Source organism: Loxodonta africana, chromosome 20, assembly GCF_030014295.1.
Source record: "Loxodonta africana isolate mLoxAfr1 chromosome 20, mLoxAfr1.hap2, whole genome shotgun sequence".
NCBI lineage: Eukaryota > Metazoa > Chordata > Mammalia > Proboscidea > Elephantidae > Loxodonta > Loxodonta africana.
In genome coordinates, this window is record NC_087361.1 from 54,089,025 (window position 1) to 54,107,320 (window position 18,296).

Genomic DNA, 18,296 nt, shown 5'->3' on the forward strand with positions numbered 1-18,296 from the left:
AATAAACCTGGGGACAAAGATACAAGTTACAACAATAATCACCCATTACCTCACCTGAAAAGCTTTATGTAAAAATATTTTGAAAATGATAAACTATGAAACTCTCAGAAGGTTTTCTGCTGTTAATGGATATTCAGGCAAGGGCTAGTTCAGCAGATATAAGATGATCGTATACATAACTAATACATACATGTTGGGAAACAACACTAGCTTTGTGGAGAAAAGGTCTCAGAGGGTTAATCTCTTTTTTTCCCTTCATCAGGTGAATTTACACTCAGAAATGAAGAACTATGGAGAGTTTAAAATAAGCTTATTTTCCCCAAAAGATTTTAACTCTATTTTTAATCTTGTTTTTATTAGATCTACAATTGCTGACTTTTAAGATTCCCTTTAAATTGTGTCCTCAAGGACGAGCAAGCACTTCTTAAGCTATTAACTTCTGGATTTCCGTTCAAGGGTCTCTAGAATCCACTTGATTAGGAATTTAGGTAGCTTATGGAAACCCTGGCGGTGTAGTGCTTAAGAGTTTGGCTGCTTACCAAAAGGTCGGCAGTTCAAATCCACCAGGTGCTCCTTGGAAACCGTGTGAGGGCTGTTCTACTCTGTCCTATTGGGGTCACTATGAGTCGGAATCGACTTCACAGCAGCGGGTTCATATAAGGGGGGCGCTCCTGAGAGACAGGCAATATGCTCAGCTGCTAACTGGAAGGTTGGAGGTTTGAGTCCACCCAGAGGCATCTGGGAAGAAAGGCCTGGCAATCTACTTGCTCTAAGTTATTCAACTGGTTGTTGGTGATGCCTGGACTTGAACCAGGTCTTCTTACTTCTTGTTGTTGCTTCTCCTATCTATAACCAGATGAGAACCTGTCAGGAGAATGCTCCCTGACCCAGATTTGTCAAGGGGCTCTGTTGTTGTTAGGTGCCCTCAAGTCGATTTCAACTCATAGTGACCCCATGGAGCACCGTTCTGCTCCAACACTCATGGGATCACCTGAGTCAGAATGAATTCGATGGCAACAGGTTTTGTTTTTGTTTTTGTCTTAATGCAAAAGGGTTTCAATCAGCTGAACTGACACGGTCTGCAAATTTGACGGCAACACTTGGAACATACCTTCACCTTCTCCAACTGGCTCTGGGAGCGGGGGAGAGTTCCCAGGTACAAGGTAAGACGCACTTACACCAACCTGTGTCACCTAGCAACCGTGTATCCGCAGCAAGGCTGGGGAAAGTGTTCATCTTGTCAAGTCAGGTGAAGCCCAGCAGGGATATTAATTAATATGATCAAATTAGTCCAATCCAAATAAAAAGACAGTTTCCCAGCATAATTGCCGCTCCAAATACAGATTCCGTTAATCCTATGGTGTCGCTATGGAAATTCAGAAGGTTTTTTCGTAAATACGTTTTGCAGTTGGCTACCTACTGATTGCCAGAATCAATTTTTTATATTTGAAACTGATTAAAGGTCTAAATATGCACCATTCCACCCACTCCCGTGCCTGGTGATCTGAGGTTCTGCTTTGGAATACTGACATGTTCTGAAAAACTTTATTTCAGCCCTGAACAAGGCCTTGCTTCTCTCCGAGAGAAAAACAAGATTCGCTTTTCTGGGTAACGTCTTAAAGTACAGGCCCTCATTAAATTTGATATGATACGAGAGTGTTTTGCTAATTAAAATTAAACTCTGTACCAACTAGACTTAGCAACTCTTCACATATTTTTCTCTACCTGAAAACTGAATACCTAACAAATAAGCAGAGATCTTCTGGAAAAACCACAAGGTCTGTTGAAAAGAGGCCATGAAAACTCTATTGTTGTTACTATTGTTGTTAGCTGTGATCAAGTTCACCCCAACTCATGGCTACCCCATTTTGTATCATAGTACCACTGTGCTCCATAGGGTTTTCAAAAACGAATTTTTCGGAAGGAGATAGCCAGGTCTTTCTCTCAAGGTACCTCTGGGTGGACTTGAACTACCAACCTTTCAGTTAGTAGCCTAGAGCTTAACCATCTGTGCTACCCAGGGACTCCCAAGACTGCTCGAACAGCCTTTACAGGCCACAGGCAGAGTATGCGGGCACCAGTGGCTTGGTAAGTTCCTTCAAATCCAGGGGCTTCAATTTCCTCAACTCTAAAATGATGGTTTTTAATTTCATTTTCCCTAGCCTCCTAGCTGTAGCTTTCAATCATATGTTTCCATGACTTTAAAACTCCTGTTGCTTCCTTTGCCCCAAATTAGGTTTGCCGGCACAGTAATTTTTATCTAATATGCCAAAGCCAAGAGTTTCAGGCCTCATTGGTGACCCACATACTTGTAACTCTAGCCAGGCTTGGAGCTGGCTTCCACTACAAGGTTGAAGGAGGAATGGAAGGAAGTGCACATGGAGGATAAAGGTAACAAAGAAGTCAGAGGAGAAGTCCATGAACCTTTCGCATCCACTAGAGATAAGCCATATGGGGCCAGATGCTGGCCTGCCCCCACACACTGTGAAGCTGTTGACTCCCAGGGCCGTGTGTGCCTTACACAAGAGGTACATGTGGTCTGTGGGGGTGGGAGCAGCTGGGTTTTCCCTGGTGTGGGATCTTGCAGGCACCTCTCTGCACGGCAGCAGTAAACTATAATAATTATTATTGGCAATAAAAGTAGGATAAAGCTGAATAAGAAGACAAGGAGTCAAGTTCTAATTTCAGCCCTGCCTTCTCTCCAAAGAATATGTAACCAGCATAGCCTTTAACGCTCACTAAGGCACCATGAAGGAGCCCTGGTGACATAATGGTTAAGCACTTGGCGGCTAGCCAAAAGGCTGGTAGCTCAAACCCACTCAGTGGCTCCTCGGGAAAGACCTGGCAATCTGCTCCCATGAAGATTACCAAAAAAACCAAACCCAGTGCCGTCAAGTCGATTCCCACTCATAGTGAACCTACAGGACAGAGCAGAACTCCCCTGTAGAGTTTCCAAGAACCACCGAGCCTTTGGTTAGCAGCTGTAGCACTTCACCACTACGCCACCAGGGTTTTCCCCATGAAGTTTACAGCCTAGAAAATCCTATGGGGCAATTCTACTCGGTCACATGGGGTCACTGTGAGTCAAAACTGACTCAACAGGACACAACAACAACAGAGCTCTTTGACAAAGCCAGGTCAGGGAGCATTCTCATGGCGGAGGTCTCACCTGGTCGTATAAGAAGCAAGAACACAAAGTAAGAAGACCTGGTGCAAATCCAGGCTCCAGCAACAACCAGGTGAAATTTAAATGCATGCCTACCGACTTGGGGTGCATGGGTTAATGGGGTTTGTACTGGGCACCTACTCAACATTTTCCCTATATTCTAAGGAGCACTAAAGACAATTTTCAATCAGGAAAGAAGCCAAGCCTGTACCTCAAATGGAGTGCTGGTGGTGCCATGGTTAAAAGCTTCGTTGCCAACCAAAAGGTCACCAGTTCAAATCCACCAGCCGCTCCTTAGAAACTCTATGGGGCAGTTCTACTCTGTCCTATAGCATCGCTGTGAGTTGGAATCAACTCAACGGCAACAGGTTTGGTTTGTATCTCAAGTGATGTTAGTGTGATTAATGTTTTCAATGTCTTAATGCTAATGTTGCATATTTTGGCAATGGATACAGTGCGGCTGAGGCACTAGTCCTGTGTCAGACGAGAGAGGGCCCTTCCGAGACTTCAGGGCCATGGTGGGGCCTCTTGAGACTTAAGTCTTCCCCACAGAGTCTCTGTTGTGAGGCAGCAGCAGGCCCCCATCATGAGGGTTGATACAATGAGCCATTCAGGCACCGAATGCTGACCTATTTAATAATACTTGCTTCCCTTAGTCATGGATGGAGACAGTATTAATTTTTTTTTTAGTGGTTACAAGTTCGGCTGCTAACCAAAGGTCAGCAGCTGGAATCTATCAGCTGCTCCTTGGAAACCCCGTGGGACAGTTCTACTCCATCCTACAGGGTCGCTATGAGTCAGAATCGACTCTACGGCAATGGGTATTAAGATACAGTGATAGCTGTTATATCGATTTTTCTAGACCTAAACACATTGGAGAGAGGGGAGGTGGGGAGCGGAGTGAAGCTGGATAGGAATGAGAAGCTTAGGCCTTGGCTTCAATGGTGAAGCGAAAAGACTCCACCTACAGTTCTGTTTATAGCACCTGACACCTTACAGAGCTCTCTTGTAATGAAATGAGCATAATCAATTAAAATTACATAGATAGGTAGATAGCTGCCATCGAGTTGACTCCAACTCAGGTAACCTTATGTACAACACAACGCAACACTGCCTGGTCCTGTGTCACCCTCACAATCACCAGCCAGCATGTTCAAGTCCATCATTGCAGCTACTGTGCCAATCCATGTCACCAACAGTCTCCTTCACCCTCCCTGCCCTCTTCCTCACCAAACATGAGGTCTTCCTCCAGCAACTGATCCCTCCTGATGGCGTGCCCAAAGCCATCGAGTCAGACAATGTTCTGTTGTGGTCCATAATGTTTTCATATGCTAATTTTCAGAAGCAGATCACCAGGCCTTTCTTCCTAATCTGCCTTCATCTGGAAGCCAGCCACCATGGGTGATCCTGCTGGTATTTGACATACTGGAAGCATAGATTCCAGCATCACAGCAACATGCAAGCCACCACAGTATGACAAACTAACAGATGGGTGGAAGCCGTTAAAATTAGGGGACTTCTAATGAGTGAGAGTCAGGGGAAGCATGCTAGTGAAAATGCACTTGTCCTGCTTTCCTTCCAGGATGTACTTGTTAGATTTTATTGTCTCTAGGAGCACCTGGAGCCCTGGTGGTATAGTGGTTACAAGCTATAACTGCTAAGCAAAAGGTCAACAGTTTGAAACCACTAGGCGCTCCTTGGAAACTCTATGGGGCAGTTCTACTCTGTCTTATTGCCATTTTCCCTAATGTAAACAAAACTTCAACTTGCAAAGTTGAAGAAGAGGTTTTACTAATCACACATTCATTTCAGGTCAGAAGGGCTGAGTGACTTCACTCGGACTCACAAAGTAACACACCGGCAGCTGGAGCCTGGAACCCAGACCTACTGAACCAAATCTGCGGCATATTCTCACACACAATTATCATCTCCTTTTAAAAAATCCATAAAACAAGCAGTATACACATATGTAATTGCAGGTCCTGACACAGTACAAAGGGTACATGCAAATAAAAATAACATAAACTGAGCCCATTGAAAACTAATAAGCAGACCATAATAAATGGGTTCAAGAGAAACTTCTTGGCTCCACCCCAGATAGGCAAGCAGGAGGCTAGGAGACCTTGGGTAGAAGGACGCAGTCAAACCGGGCTGGCTGAGGCAGTCTGAATCAGCAGCAGCCAGCACCCTCCCAAACTACAGCGGCAGGCTTGGCAAGATTGTGGAGGAAGCCTGGTAGAGACATCAGGCAGGTATGGACAAGCCCAAGGGGTCAGGCGGGTACCTGGGTCTAAGACACAGGCTCACTCACCTGGTTAGGAAAGACCGACACCTAGAAACCAAACCTGCTGCCGTTGAGTTGATTCTCACTCATAGCGACCCCACGTGCTATAGGGCGGCACTGCTGCATAGGGTTTTCTTGGCTGTAATCTTTATGGAAGTTGCCAGGCCTTTCTTCCTCAGAGCCACTGCGTGAGTTTCAAACCACCAACCTCTTGGTTAGTAGCCAACGCAAACCGTGTGTGCCACCCAGCGACCAAAGGTCCAAGTTCAAGTTTGGACAGGTTATCAGGAGGGACCAGTCCCTGAAGAAGGCCATCATGCTTGGTAAAGTAGAAGGTCATCGAAAAAGAGGAAAGCCTTCAACAAGATAGATTGACATCTTGAAGGTTCAAGTTCACCCAGCGGTGCCTCAGAAGAAAGACCTGGCAATCCACGTTCAAAATATCAGCCATTGAAAACCCTGTGGAGCACAGTTCTACTTGACACACGCAGGGTCACCATGAGTCAGAATCGATTCCACAGCAACCTATTCCTGGAGTCTCCCCAAATTAAAGTAGGTCTGTGCACGTTGCAAAAAACCCTCATTTTCTACCTACTTACTCAGGTACACGTAGCTTTTAAAAATAACCACTGCTAAAAACAAAAGTAATCAAAACTTTAATATGCGCACATTAGCCAAGCTTTTAAGTGTCCTTCTTCTCCCTGGCATGTCTCTGTGGTCTTAATCACACAGGCAGAAGAGCCATTTCACTGATTATAAGAGATGAAATGGGATTGTCTAACCATTCAAATTAAATCTTTCACAATTATCAAGATAAAACACGGCACGCCTTTTCACATCAAGAGCATTCACAGTATGTCAGGTGTCTCAGCTCAACGGAAAGTCTTCTGCGTGGATCTGTTTCCACCAGCCCATCCCAATCCCAAATTTCAAAGTTGCTCAAGAAACCGAACAGGTAATGGTTTAACAGAGACTGGAGGAATCCCCGAAACTATGCCCCCAGATGCCCTGTTAACCCAGAACTAAAACCACCCCCAAAGCCCACTCTTAAGACAAAGATTAGACTGGACCATAGAACATAAAATAATACTCGTCTAAGAGTTCAAGCAGCTACAGCAGACCAAATGGGTGGCTCCTGTCTGGACGTAGGAAGAGAAGGCAGGAAGGGACAGGAGCTGGTTGGATGGACACAAGAAACCTGGGGTGGAAAGGGGCGTGTGCTGTCACATCATGGGGATTGCAACTAGTGTCACATGACAGTATGGGTATAAATTTTTATATGAGAAATTAACTTGACCTGTAAACTTTCACCTAAAGCACAATTTAAAAAAAAGAAAGAAAGACAGAGACTGGACAGGTTTGGATAGGGACCCAGAGCCACAGGTGTGGGGAAAAAAATAATCTAACCCAAACTATCATTTGAAAATATTGAATGGCACTTATTTTAACAGACCAAGCTAGCAGAGGGCGTGCGACCTGAACGGACTTTATTTCAGAGGGGCTCAAGACATGCCGAGGGTTCCAGGCAGTCCAGATTAGACTCCTAGGTCTGCCAGGTATTCCTTTTCTAACCACAGGCCTATCACTTAATCTCTGTAGGGCATCAGTCCCTCATCTGCAAAGTGGAGTGAACGTAAGGCCTCCTGGGGCTGGATGAGCAACACGCTGACAACAATGAGTCATAGCGTTAACTGAGCCTAGCCTGTGAAAACCACTGGGCTAGGGGCTACTCGCCCAGTTTGTACCTGCCCCTCAACAACAGCTCAACAAGGTGCTATCAGAAACCAAACCAGATGTCATCATCGAGTTAATTCTGAATCATGGCGACCCCGTGTGTGCAGAATGGGACTGTGTTCGGTAGAGTTTTCAAGGCTATGACCTTTCAGAAGCAGACAGTCAGGCCTTTCTTTAGAGGTGCCTCTGGGTGAAGTCGAACCAGCAAACTTTCAGTTAGTAATTGAGTGCTTAACCAACTGCATCACCCAAGGACACCTAAGAGACTATGCCAAAACCAAATCCTTTGCCGTCGAGTCGATTCCAACTCATAGTGACCCTAAAGGACAGGGCAGAACTGCCCCATAGGGCTTCCAAGGCTATAAATCTTTGTAGAAGCAGACTGCCACATCTTTCTCCCTCAGAGCGGCTGGTGGTTCCAACCGCCGACCTTTTGGTTTGCAGCCAAGCACTTAACCATTGCACCACCAGGCCTCCTAAGGTACTATTACCAGTCCCATTTTACAGATAAAAAAAATTGAGGCACAGAGAGGTTAAAGTGAACTGTCCAAGGCCATTCAACAAGTAGGCCTGTCTGCAATTCTAACTGGGTCCCTCTCAGGCTGCAAGCCTAGCCCTCCTCCACCATATTGCTGCATTTCAGGCTACAGCTTTGTCGTCATCATCGACCTCAGCATCCTCCGAGACACTGTATTTGTTTTTATCACTATTATTACATCTTTAATGCCATCAGTCACAGATTCTGGGCTCACAGGGTCAGACAGCTGAGCCTGATCCCCAAAGCCTGCGATTACTCACTGAGAATTTCATCCACCTCTCAAGGACAAATTTAGCAGGCCAGCACCATATTTCAGGGTTTGTCAGGAAGCCCCTCGAAGTTAATCACTATTTGGTCTGAGAAAGATGACTGAATGAGGTGCCTACCATGAGTAAATTAAATTGGGCAAGAGGCCATGAATACACATAATGCACATATAAAAACCTGGTGCTGTATAAGAAATGCAAAAATGTATTCACTGGCCCCTTTCACAGAATCCAGGTCTCCTGCAAGAGTCAAGTTCAAGGTCTGTACAGAGATATTTCACCATTAGATAGTATTATATTGATCTATTTACAGCACCTTCTCAGAGTGCTAATGTTGTTGGTTTACAATCTAAAGAAATCTATAATGAGCAGAATTTTGCTCGAAACTCAACCATGCCATCTTCTCCCAGACTTCCCTTTTAAACATAGCAGTGACTCATGGGATGACACACTGTTCTGGGCACAGGTGCCCAGAGTTACACATACCTACTGGCATGCGGTGGGCTCCGGCAAGCACGTTGACAACAGTTCCCCCAGATCACCTGGAAGACCAAAGCATAGCCCTCCGTTCACTCCCAGCTACCTGGTTTCTGAGAAGAATCATTTCTTGGCCTTGGATCACAGCACTGCCAACCTGCCTAGCTGGGACTCTTTGATGTCAGCTATGAACGATAAGCCATCTCTCTCTGACTTTTCTCAACTTCAACTAACTCACACACCTTGCTTAGTCCCCTGGACTCTGGGACCCTTTGTTCTCCTGGCCAGAGATGAACTCAGTTCATTAACCAACAGCTGTAATCCCTTCCACATGTAACTTTCCATTGGCAAAAATTAGTCAGGTTGGCTGGGTCTGAGGTCAGTGCCTCCCACAGACACACCCACCAAACACCCAAAAACTCAAAGGTAGCAAGCTGTTAACGAACTACCCATTTCCACAAGCTGGTAGACACGTCCTGGCACACACACAGGTCCTACTGAATCATTCAGTTTCAATAACCAAAAACCATATTCCCGGCCTTTGGCCTTAACATGGGTTTTGTTTTCGGAAGGACATGCCACCAACTCATTTTATTTGCTCTTGCAGGGACTTGCCCCTGGGTATTCACGCAACTTTAGACTTGAGGTCTTTGTTCAATGTCACCCTCTCAGTGAGGATCTCATCCCCCTCCTTCCATCTCTCCACCCCAACCCTTACCCCTCACTCACACTTTCCTGCCTTATTTTTTTTCTCTTTTATAAATATACTGTTTTCGTATTTTGCTACATTTTCTTGTTTATTGTTTATTCACCCCCCTCCCCCCACTAGAATGTAAGCTCTGTGAGGGCAGGAATTATAATCTGTTTTGCTCCCAACTGTATCATGTATGTTAGAAGAGTGTTTAGCATATGGCAGACCAGTTAAACCAGTTGCCATCTGGTTAATGACACACATGAGGTCAACTCATGTTGAACCTATGTGACAGTGAAATATAAAAGAGAGAAGCTAGCAGAGAGACATGGGGACCTCCTACCACCAAGAAAGCAGAGCTGGGGGCAGAGTGTGTCCTTTGGACGTGGGGTCCTTGCACTGAGAAGCTCCTAGACCAGGGAAAGGTTGATAACAAGGACCTTCCCCCAGAGCCGACAGACAGAGAAAGCCTTCCCCTGGAGCTGGAACCCTGAATTTGGACGTCTAACCTCCTAGACTGTGAGAGAATGAATTTCTGTTTGTTGAAGCCATCCACTTGTGGTATTTCTGTTACAGCAGCACTGGATGACCAAGACACTAGCCCGCTTCTCCTCTCCATCTACAGTCTCTCAGAGTGAGAGACACGCAGATGCATTGTCCAAATCCCCTTCCAGGGAAGGACTTGCTGCCAGGCTGTGGGGAGTATGGTCAGTAGCCAGCTGTCAGCTACTGTAGGGTCTGCTCCAGCTACGGTAGGGTCTGCTCCAGCTACGGTAGGGTCTGCTCCAGCTACAGAGATCACTTCCCACTCCAGCTACGGTAGGGTCTGCTCCAGCTACAGAGATCACTTCCCACGACAGCCCATGACCCAGGACTGAGCCAGGCAGGGCGAACCAGCATGTCAGCCTACACCAAACAACTCTGATAAGCAATGTTAGCTCCAGAGATCCCGCCAGGTTGGACAGCACCCCAGTTTGACTTCTCCACCTGCCCAATCTCACTTCCTCCCCCTTCCTTTCACAGATGTGGACCCCAAAAAACATACATTCCACACAAAAGCCATCTCCTTGTCTGCTTCTAGAAAAGTCAACCTGCAAACCTTGATGATCCCATCCAGTATCACGACATTGAATACCATCCACATGCTAATGGCTCCCAACTCCTACCTCCAACCCATACCTCTCTTCCCAGATGCCACACTCAAATATCCCACGGTGCCCTAATATTTCCATCTGAATGTCTACCAGGCAACTTTCCCACCGGGCTGAGGGCAACACAGTCCTCTCAATCCTTGAGGCTAAAATGCTTGAACCCATGTTTGATATCTCTTTCTTTCAAACAACACATCAGATCAGTCAAAAATTCTGTTGAGTCTACCTTCAAAACACACACAAATCTAAATCTCTTCTCACCATCTCCACTGAGCCACTCTAACCTAAGCCACCATTTTCTCACTCCTGGATTACAGCCAAAGCCTCCAACAAGTTTCCTCATGTCTACTGTTGCCCCCTCTACAGGTCTTTCTCATCCCAGGAGCCAGAGAGATCCTTCTAAAATGTAGATCAGGTCACATCACTCCTCGTTTAGTCCAGGAGTAAAAGCCAAGCTCCTTACAGGAGCCACCAAGGCCTGTGCCCTCTCTAACCTTGTCGTCAAGTCTCTGACCTCATTATCACCTCTTTGACCTTGTCTCCTGATCCTTCTCCTCTTGTCATCACTCCAGCCACACGTAGCCTCTCTGTTGTTCTCCATACTTTCTAGACACACTCCCTCTTTCTGGAACATTCTAGACATACAGTTGGTTAATTTCTTTCCATTTTTTCAGTGTTTATACAAATGGCACCTTCTCAATACTGTGCTCTACCTTGTTCCACTTTCTCCCATGGAACTGCCCACCCACTAACACAGCTCCATTTCTCTTCTTTCCACAGCATGTACTGCCTTCTAACACTGTATCATTTAATTATTAGTATTTTATTGTGTAATGGTAAGTCACTAAGCAAGGATCCTTGGGTCTTTCATTCGCTGAAGTATTCCAAGTACCTAGGACAGTGCCTGGTACACAGAAGGCCCTAAATAACATTTGTTGACTGGATAAAAAATATTTCCATTTCTCAATATTAGGTTGGCAGAATGAAGCATGGAGTGAGAGAAGGAGAAAAGGAGAAGGTAAGAGACAGAGAACACAGAGGAAAGATTTAATGTGCAGAGAAGAGACTTCGGCAGAAGAGGTATGGGCTGGAAATATCTCAAAGCAGACAAAATAGAACTACCCACAGATTCAAGAAGCCCTAAAAACTCCAGACAGAATAAATAAAAAGAAACTTAGACATGTCATAGCAGACCTGGAAAAAGCCAAAGACAGAGAGAAAAACCTTGAAAGCATAAGGAGACTGAAGGCCTAAAAAGAGGCAACAATTAGGCCAATGGCTGACTTCTCAACAGAAACACCAGAAGTCAGAAGAAGGTGGACTAATATCTTCCAAGTGTTCCAGGAAAAGAATCGCCAGCATTCTCCATTCTACAGCAGGAATGAAGAAGTAAAGACCATTTGAGACAGAGAGATGGAGATGACAATGATGTCATTGTCTTGGGGGGTTTAATAACAACATCATATAAACCAATAGGCATAAAAGGAGTTCAAATATTCTAATGTCCTTGCATTATCTGAGATGGAATAAAAGTACCCATTCACAAAAGCTTTATAATCTAAGGTAACCAGGGGAAATCTTGAGGCAGGAAGAGTTTTTTTTTTTTTTTAAATAGGACACACACAAAAGAAAAACAACTGATAACTCTGACTACACAAAAGGTTAAAAACTTTTATTTATTAAAAGAGAGAATAAAAAGGCAAGTCATACTGGGAGACAATATTTGCAATTCATACAGTCAACAAAGGGATATTATCAAGAATATATTACACTGCTAACCAAAAGGTTGGAGGTTCTCCGAGTCTACCCAGAGGTACCTTGCAATAAAGGCTTGATGATCTAACTTTGAAAAATCAGCCAATGAAAACTCTAGTGCGCACAGTTCAACTCTACACACATAGGGCTGCCATGAGTCAGAGCTGACCTGACAGTAACTGATGAGTGTGTGTGTAGTTGCTGTTGTAAGTTGCCATCAAGTCCATTCCAACTCAGAGTGACCCTGTGTACAACAGAACAAAACACTTCCTGGTTATTGAGCCCCATTGTTGCAGCCACTGTCAATCCATCTTGTTGAGGGTCTTCCTCTTTTTCATGCACCCTCTACTTTACCAAGCATGATATCCTTCTTGAGGGACTGATCAACACATACATAGCAACTACAAATCAATAAGAAAAAGACCAACAATTAAATAGAAAAATGGCAAGTCAAAGTGTTTGAACACGCAGTTCACAAGAAAGAACATTCACGTGGCCAATACACCTACAAAACAGCTTAAACTTACTAGTTATCAGGAAAACATCTATTAAAACCAATGGTACCACATATTACCAGAACAGCTAGAATTAAAATGACTGATAATACCAAGGTTTCCCTGAGAACAAGAAGCAACAGGACCTCCCTTATACAACTAGGGAGGGGTAACTGGGTCAACCACTTTATCTATTAAAGGTGAGGACTCAGCATTTCCTCTTGGGGATATACCCCAAAAATTTGTGTGCACGTACACTGGGGAATATGTCCTAAAAAGCTCATCACAGCATGATTCCTAAAAGACAAAAACTGGAGCCCACTGTTCATCAGCAGTAGAATGGGTGGAGAAGTTATACTCTACTCACACAATGAAACTGTGCAATAATGATGGATCACAGCTTCTACCAGACTGAGTCCAGCACAGTCAGATGGTGCCCAGCTACCACCACCAATTACTCTGACAGTGATCACAACAGAGGGTCCCAGAGAGAGCAGGAGAAAAATGTAGAATGAAATTCTAACTCACAAAAAAAGACCAGACTTACTGGCCTGACAGAGACTGAAGAAACCCCAAAGAGTATGGCCCCGGACACCCTTTTAGCTCAGTAATGAAGTCACTCCTGAGGTTCGTCCTTCAGCCAAAGATTAGACAGGGCCATAAAACAAAATGAGACTAAAGGGGCACACCAGCCCAGGGGCAAGGACTAGGAGGCAGAGGGGACAGGAAAGCTGGTAATAGAGAACCCAAGGTCAGGAAAGGGAGAGTATTGACATGTCAAGGGGTTGGTAACCAATGTCATGAAACAATATGTGTACTAACTTTAATGAGAAGCTACTTTGTTCAGTAAACCTTCATCCGAAGTACAATAATTGAAAAAACAAAAAGATTCAAACAAAGTTGAAAAAAAAGGAGATTGTGTAATAATGAAAATGGACAAATTAAAGCTACACAAAAGAGATATCAATCTCACCAAAAGTAACTACGTGAATGAAGGGATGAGTTGAGGAAAGAAGTCAGAACCGGAATGCTTAAATGAAGTATGATTCTACGTATAAGGTTCAAAAGCAAGCAAAGCTAAACTACCATGCTTAGGGGCATGCACTGACAGTAAACAGGTCATTCCATGCATCCATCAAAGGCAGGCCCAGTTATCTGCAGAAGCTGGATAGCGGATGCTGACGGAGGACCGGACGAGAGGCCATCTGAGAGGCAGGCCATGCTCCATCTCTGGAGCCGACGGAGACCTCACTGCTTGTGAAACTGTGCATTCGGGTTTTAGGTACTTAACTGGAGATGTGGCACGTTGCATGATTTAAGAAGGGTTAATAAAATCTCGCGGAAAAATATCTCCTAGTGAATATTAACACCCCTCCAAATGAGAAACCCTTTTAATTTTAGGCTACAGCTGAAAAATTCTGTATAAATATCACTACTTCACTGAAACTCTCAAAGCGTCAATGAGCAAGACTGCTAATGACAGGTAAGACAAACTACTTGTTCTGAAGGTGATATTTAGTTCATTAAAACATTCTCCTCCAATTATTAAACTAATAGTCATACACTCATAGGTTCAAGTGACTATTCCTTAAGGAATATAGTCATACACATGCATGAACATACATACATATATACACACGTACATACGTGTGTGTATGTGTATGGGTGCTGTCGTATGCCATCTAGTCGATTTCGACTCAGAGCGACCCCATGTGGCAGAGTAGAACTGACCCATAGGGTTTTCTAGGCTGTAATCTTGACGGGAAGGAACGCTGATGGCACAGTGCTTAAAGCACTCAGCTGCTAACCAAAAGGTCGTCTAACGAAAAGGTTCAAACCCACCAGCCACTTCATGGGAGAAAGATGTGGCAGTCTGCTCCCATAAAGATTGGAAACCCTATGGGGCAGCTCTACTCTGTCCTATATGGTTGCCCTGACTCTGAATCAACTCGACGGCAGTAGGTTTGGTTTGGGGATCTTTATGGGAACACGTTGCCAGGTCTTTCTCCCAGAGAGAACTGTCAGGTTCAGTCAGCAGCCAAGTGCTTAACCGTTGTATCCCCAGGGCTCCTAATGTATGTGTATGTGTATACGCCTGGCATAAGAATATAACTCCTTGACATAACTTTATTTTAAAAATAAAGACGTGAACATGGGCACAGTGTGCCCGTCATGTTCCAACACCTCCTCCTCAGTGTCACTGGGCTGGTGAACTAACACTTCCGTATCAGCGGCACCAGAAAGGACGTGGAAAGCGTGCAGTGGTCTTTCCCATGCTGAACCAAAGACTTAGACCACCCACCCAATGTTTGCCTTTCTCCTCGTGAAGAATCATAGATACGTGACTCCTGATAGGCCTAAACTTTGGTTTCTTAAAGAAACGTCACCATGCACAAAAACAAGTTCAAAATGGATCTAAAACCTAAAACGATAAAGATCATGGAAGAAAAAATAGGGACAACATTAGGAGCCCTAATACGTGGCATCAACAGTATACTAAACATTACTAACAATGCAGAAGAAAAACTGGATAACTGGGAGCTCCTAAAAATCAAACACCTATGCTCATCCAAAGACTTCACCAAAAGAGTAAAAAGATTACCTAGAGACTGGGAAACAGTTTTTGGCTATGACATTTCTGATCAGCGCCTGATCTCTAAAACCTACATGATACTGCAAAAACTCAACTGCAAAAAGACAACCCAATTAAAAAATGGACAAAAGATAAGAACAGACACTTCACTAAAGAAGACATTCAGATAGCTAACAGATACATGAGGAAATGCTCATGATCATTAGCCATTAGAGAAATGCAAATCAAAACTACAATGAGATTCCATCTCACTCCAACAAGGCTGGCATTAATCAAAAAAGCACTAAACGATCAATTGTGGTGAGGCTGTGGAGAGATTGGAATACTTACACACTGCTGGTTGGAACATAAAATGGTACAACCACTTTGGAAATCAATTTGGCACTTCCTTAAAAAGCTAGAAATACAACTACCATACGATCCAGCAATCCCACTCCTTGGAATATATCCTAGAGAAATAAGAGCCTTTACAAGAACAGATACATGCACACCCATGTTCATTGCAGCACTGTTTACAATAGTAAAAACATGGAAGCAACCAAGGTGCCCAGTAACGGATGAATGGATGAATAAATTATGGTATATTCACACAGTGGAATACTATACATCGATAAAGAACAGTGAGGAATCTGTGAAACATTTCATAACATGGAGGAATCTGGAAGGCATTACGCTGAGTGAAATTAGTCAGTTGTAAAAGGACAAATATTGTATAAGACCATTATGAGAACTCAAGAAATAGTTTAAACAGAGAAGAAAATATTCTTTGATGGTTACGAGAGGAGGGAGGGAGCAAGGGAGAGTGGGAGAGGAGTATTCACTAATTAGATAGTAGATGAGAACTACTTTAGGTGAAGGGAAAGACAGCACACAGTACAGGGGAGGTCAGCACAATTGGACTAAACCAAAAGCAAAGAAGTTTCCTGAATAAACTGAATGCTTCGAAGGCCAGCGTAGCATAGGCAGGGGTCTGGGGACCATGGTTTCAGGGAACATCTAAGTCAACTGGCATAATAAAATCTATTAAGAAAACATTCTACATCCCACTTTGGAGAGTGATGTCTGGGGTCTTAAACGCTAGCAAGCAGCCATCTGAGAGGCATTAACTGGTCTCAAGCCACCTGGATCAAAGGAGAATGAAGAACACCAAGGACACAAGGTAATTATGAGCCCAAGAGACAGAAAGGGCCACATAAATCAGAGACTACATCACCCTGAGACCAGAAGAACTAGACGGTGCCTGGCTACAATCGATGACTGCCTTGACAGGGAACACAACAGAGAACCCCTGAGGGAGCAGGAGAGCAGTGGGATACAGGCCCCAAATTCTCGTAAAAAGACCAGACTTAATGGTCTGACTGAGTCTAGAAGGACCCTGGTGGTCATGGGCCCCAGACCTTCTGTTGGCCCAGGACACGAACCATTCCCAAAGCCAACTCTTCAGACAGGAATTGGACTGGACAATGGGTTGGAGAGGGATCCTGGTGAGGAGTGAGCTTCCTGGATCAGGTGGACACTTGAGACTATGTTGGCATCTCCTCCCTGGTGGAGGGGATTACAAGCTGGTGAAATGGACATCAAAAGACAGAGTGGAGGGAGGGAACGTGCTGTCTCATTAGGGGGAGAGCAATTGGGAGTATGTAGCAAGGTATATATAAGTTTTTGTGTGAAAGACTGATTTGATTTGTAAACTTTCACTAAAAGCACAATAAAAATTTTTTTAAAAAGTAACCCTCTCAGTTCTCAGGGCAAGGAGCATCCTACCTTTCTTATCTGTACTGCAGGCTACTAAGTGCTATATCTTCTGATAAGTATCCAAACACTGAAGGAACTCTGGTGGCACAGTGGTTAAACATTCGACTGCTAACCAAAAGGTTGGTAGTTCAAACCCAACAGCCACTCCCCAGGAGAAAAACATGGCAGTCTGCTTCCATAAAGGTTATAGCCTTGGAAATCCTATGGGGCAGATCTACTTTGTCCTACAGGGTGGCTAAGAGTTGGAACCAACTCAACAGGAACCAACAACAACAACAAGCAGACATTAAGTTCTCTGATCTCTCTTTCAGGAGGATGGATGGTGGGGACCCACCCTTTCCCCCTTGATGTTCATTACTGTTCTCCCCAGCACACCTCCATTCCTTCTTCTTCTAGCACCCCTCACCCCATGATGGGCACGTGATCCAGGGTGGGATAATCATTGACCCTCAAACCCCTAGTCACAATGATTGGTCCCTGGATGGGTCTATGGTCCACATTAGACAATCAGAGAATTCCCTTGGGATTTATTTTTAACTAAGAATGTCATCCTAGAGCTGCTGGCAGCCACGTCTTTGCTTAGTCCAAGCTGGCCTGAGAAAGATTAACCTGAAACAGGAGAAACATGTGTGAAAGACAGAGAGCAAGGCCTGATGGTACTTACCTCCCTGGATCCAGCAGTCCCTAAGTCCAGCTTTGTCCTGATTCTTGCATATCAGTTGCCATCAAGTTCATTCCGACTCACGGCAACCCTGTGTGTGTCAGAGTAAAGCTGTGCTCCATCAGGTATTCAGTGACTGGTTTTTCAAAGTAGATCACCAGGCCTTTCTTCTGAGGTGTCTCTGGGGGAATCAAACCTCCAACCTTCCAGTTAGCAGCCGAGCACATTGATTATTTGTACCAGCCAGGGACTCCAATCCTTATAAAGCATTACTTTTGTCTTAAATCACATTGGCTTTTTAACCTGACAATCAAAAGCTATAACTAAAAGGGTTGAGATTTTCTGTTATTTTCTGTTTGGCTTTTCTGAGGGGTTTGTTTTTGATGCTGCTATTTTGCAGACATGAGAAGCAGGGAACCGTCTATCTGATTCCAGCACATGTCTATACCACATCTGCAAAAAGATATTTTGCTAGTCCCAAAGCCTTCTCTCATTATGTCTTTTGAAACTGTACCTTACATGTCTTCCCCGCAGTGATATCATTATTTATTTCTTCATTTAATCCTTGTTTTCCTTTTCTAAAAGTTGAATGACCACACGCCCAATGTTGCGGGTTTTTCTATTTCCTCTGAAAGTGCTGATCTTCCCCAAATTAAGAACTGAACAAAAAGCTGTGGTTGGAGGCATTTTTGTAGCTTCCAGATTACCATCTCAGAGCTCTTCCAAAAGAA

General features: G+C 44.3%; 1 protein-coding gene across 4 annotated transcripts in view; it reads right to left on the reverse strand.

The window, feature by feature from the left end:
- Positions 1–18,296, reverse strand: part of TIAM1 (TIAM Rac1 associated GEF 1) — a 424,375-nt gene that overhangs the window by 229,281 nt on the left and 176,798 nt on the right. The gene's annotated exons all lie outside the window — the stretch shown is intronic.